At 40.0% G+C, this 4,300-nt stretch overlaps 1 pseudogene; it reads left to right on the top strand.

The window, feature by feature from the left end:
- The first annotated feature begins 231 nt into the window (after positions 1–231).
- On the top strand, positions 232–934 carry LOC144457701 (uncharacterized; annotated as a pseudogene).
- The last annotated feature ends 3,366 nt before the right edge of the window (positions 935–4,300 follow it).

A 4,300-nucleotide genomic window follows, 5' to 3' on the forward strand; every position in this document is an offset into this window, starting at 1 on the left:
AGGCTCCAACAAAAAACATTCCCCTAAAAAGAAGAGTAAGAAAGCAAAATGGCCGTCTGCTAAGGCCTTAACAAATAGCTGAGGAAAGAAGGAAAGCAAAAGGGAAAGGAAAAAGGGAAAGATATACCCAACTGAATGCAGAATTCCAGGGAATAGCAAAGAGAGATAAGGATTTCTTAAATGAGCAATACAAAGACATAAAATAAAACAATAGAATGGGAAAGATGATATCTCTTCAAGAAAATTAGAGTTATTAAGGGAACATTTCATTCAGAATGGGCATGATAAAGACAAAAATTGGTAGTGACTTAACAGAAGTAGAAGATGTCAAGAAGAGATGGCAAAAATACATAGAACTACATAAGAAAGATCTTAACATCACCAATAACCATGATGGTGTGGTTATTGATCTAGAGCCATACATCTTGAAGAATGGAGTCAAGTGTGCCTTAGGAAGCACTGATAACAATAAAGCTAGTGAAGGTGACAGAATTCCTGATGAGCCATTTAAAATCCTAAAAGATGATGCTGTTAAAATGCTGTACTCTATATGCCAGCAATTTTGGAAAACTCAACAATGGCCACTGGATTGGAAAAGATCGCTTTATGTCCCAATCTTAAAGAAGGCCCATGCCAAAGAATATGCAAATTACCAATGTCACTCATCTCACATGAGCAAGGTTATGCGTAAGATTCTGCAAGCTAGCTTCGGTAATATATGAACCAAGAATTACTAGAGGAACAGGCTGGTTTTCAAAGAGGCAGAGAAACTAGAGACCAAATTGCCAACATCCACTGGATTATGGGGAAGTTCCAGAAAATAAAAATCTACTTCTGCTCTGCTGACTACACTAAAGCCTTTGTATGGATCACAACAAAATGTGGCAAGTCCTCAAAGAGATGGGAGTACCAGATCATCTTACTTGTCTCTTGAGGAACCTGTATGTGGGCCAAGAAGCAACAGTTAGAACTGACCATGGAACAACTGATTGGTTTAAGATTGGAAAAGGAGTATAACAAGGCTTGTATATTGTCACCTTATTTATTCAATTTATATGCAGAATGATTTCACATTTTGTGAAATGAATGAATCAAAAGCCAGATTGAGGTTAAGGTTGCCAGGAGAAATATCAACAATCTTAGATATGCAGATGATACCACTCTGATGACAGAAAGTGAAAAAGAATTAAGAAACCTCTTGAGGAGGGTGAAAGAGGAGAGTGTAAAAACTGACTTGAAGCTTAACATAAAAAAAAAAACAACACTAAGATCTTGGCAACTGGTCCTATTACTTCCTGTTAAATAGAGGGAGAAAAATAGAAGCAGTGTCAGATTTTATATTCTTGTGCTCAGAGATCATTGCAGACAGTGATTAAAGCCATGAAATTAAAAGATGACTTCTCCTCAGAAGTAAAGCTATGGCAAACTGCACAGCATATTAAGAAGAGATATCACCTTGCCAACAAAGGATCGATAAAGTCAAAGCTATTGTTTTTCTAGGAGGAATGTATGGCTGTGAGTGCTGGACTATAAGGAAAGCTGGAGAATCAACGTTTTCAAATTGTGGTACTGGAGAAGACTTCCTTACTCTAGTTATTCAGTTTTTTGTTTTGTTTTGTTTTGTTTTGGCTAGGCAGTGGAGTTAAGTGACTTGCCCAGGGTCAAACAGCTAATAAGTGTCAAATGTCTGAGACCGGATTTGAACTCAGGTTCTCCTGTCTCCAGGGCTGGTGCTCTATCCACCGTACTACCTAGCTGCCTCTACTGTACTTATTCTCCATTATGACTTTCACTACTCTATCTCTCTCCTTCTTTTCTACCTCCCTCCCTCCCCCCATCCTTTCCAAGCCCACCAACCCAAATCCTCCTTTCAAACTTATTCCATGGAGACTCTCCATTTAGACTCTGCTCTCTAGGATAGAGAAGTAGGTGGTAATGGTGTGGGGGTAGAGGCAAGATTGGGAATAACACATTTGTAGCCCTTACAAGACTCTAAACAGAAGAAAAGAGGTAGGAAATTCAAGAATGTTCATTGAAAGCATTTTTAGAAGTGATGAGCTGGAATAGAGGGGAGCTTTTCACAAATTGTTCTTGGGTATCCCCAAATTCACATTTCTACTACTAATGAAGATTAAACCATGGAACCACAGAATCTCAAGGTTAGAAGGAAATGCAGAGACCATATAGTCCAGCCTATATCTGAAAAGAAATCCCTCTACAACATCCCCAATAAGTGATTATGCAGCCTATAATTAAACAGTCCCAGAGTGAATCCACAACCCACTAGATTCCACCTCAGGATAACTCTAATTGTTAGAAATAATGTTCCATACATCGAGCCTCTCTGAAATATCTACTATTGTTCTTAATTCTACTCTGTGGGAACAAATAAAATAATTCTCATCTCTCTTCTAAGTGACAAGCCTTCACATTCTTAAAGGCAGCTGCTATGTCATATAATCACAGAATTTCTAGGCTGGAAGGAACCGAAGAGGCCCTCCAACCAGAACCCTACTAGAACAAGAATCCCTTCTAAACCATGCCCCACAAATGACCATTTAGTATTTTCTTGACTTCAACTGAGGGAGAACTCACTAGCTCCCATGGGAGCCTCTTCTGCTTCTAGAAAGCTCTTATGATTAGGCAGGTTTTTCTTTCCTGCAAGCTAGGTTTGAATCTGCAACTTCTGTCCAATTGTTTCTGCTCTCTCAGGCCAAGCAGAATAAATCTAATTCTTATTCCAAATGACAGTACTTCAGATGTTTGAAGACAGCCATCATGCCTCACCACCATGGCATTTTTTTAAAGGATCTTACTGGTTTGTTCTTTCTTACGTTGTTATCACTTCCCAATGACTCTGTCTTCTCTAATTTAACTGTCATTTGTTACAAAGAAATACAGATAAATCAGCACATTGGCTGTATCTGACAACATATGCCTCATTCATCAGCTCACACACTGCTCATATCATGGTTCACAAGTTTTCTGCCAAGAAGAGGGAGGCATGCTTCCCCAAAGACTGGTTAGTGCATCGATCAGAGCTCTGCATCTTTTGCTATTGTTTTTCTTTTGTCATTATGGTCATTGTGTATAACAGAATGTTGATGTTTAGCCGTTTCAGTCACATCTGACTCTTTGTGACCCCATTTGGGGTTTTCTTGGGGAAGAAACCAGAGTGGTTTACCATTTCCTTCTCCAGCTCATTTGACAGATGAGGAAACTGAGGCAAACAGGGTGAAGTGACTTGCCCAGGACCACACAGCCAGTAAATGTCTGAGGCCAGATTTGAATTCAGGAAGATGAGTTTTCCTTACTCAGGCGTGGCACTCTATCCAATATGCCACCCATATCTACCAGGATATATTCAAGCATGCACAATGACTGCTTGTTTCACTTTTCATCATTTCATACATGCTTTTTTCCAAGTTTTCCTGAATTGTTCATATTTGTCATTTCTTATAGTTCAAGAATATTCCATTGCATTTATATGTCACAATTTGTTTTCACTCCCCAGGTGATGGAGATCCACTTTCCTTCAAGATCTTTGCTATCTCAAGAAGTGTTATAAATATTCTTAGACTTTTTTAGAACTCTACCTCCTTAATATCTCTTCCATTTGTCCTCTTCTTTCTACTCATATGGCTGCTACCCTCTTTCAGACCCTCAGTACCTCTCCTCTGGACTGTTGCTATAGACCACAAGTTTGATGAGGAGCCAGCCCTGAAAGGGACCTACTTGACCTAGTCCAACAGTAAACTGACCCAGCAGCAAAGAGGGAATGATGGACATTGGCTGTGCCTCATCCGGAAGCGAACTGGGTTGGGTTGTCAACACTTTATGTTTGAGCCCAGGGACCAAGGTGTAGAGGGAATATGTTCCCCAGTTCTGGAGGATATATTTTATAGTTCATGTCTTACTATATTCTCAGTAAACAGATGCCAATGGATTAATTGAAATTGTGAAGAGACCATCTGGTCATGATTATAGTGGGGCAATAATCATTGATTAGATGGCATTGAGAAGATAGTAACTGGTTGATTGGTATTGGGGGGATATACCAGATGGGGGTTCATCAGTAGTAGTAGCAGAAAAAGATACTTCCCACCTCTTAGGGTTACCCCTAGAGCCCTGAGAGGGACATCTTTCCAAAGTCACTAATTATCTCTTACCTGCCAAATCCAGTGGCCTTTTTTGGGGGGTAGAGGGTTAGGCAATGGGTTAGGTGACTTGCCCAGGGTCACACAGCTAGCAAGTGTCAAGTGTCTGAGGGAGGATTTCAACTCAGGTCCTCCTGACTCCA

This window comes from Phascolarctos cinereus, unplaced genomic scaffold (assembly GCF_003287225.1).
Source record: "Phascolarctos cinereus isolate Bilbo 61053 unplaced genomic scaffold, phaCin_HiC Scaffold_5;HRSCAF=322, whole genome shotgun sequence".
NCBI lineage: Eukaryota > Metazoa > Chordata > Mammalia > Diprotodontia > Phascolarctidae > Phascolarctos > Phascolarctos cinereus.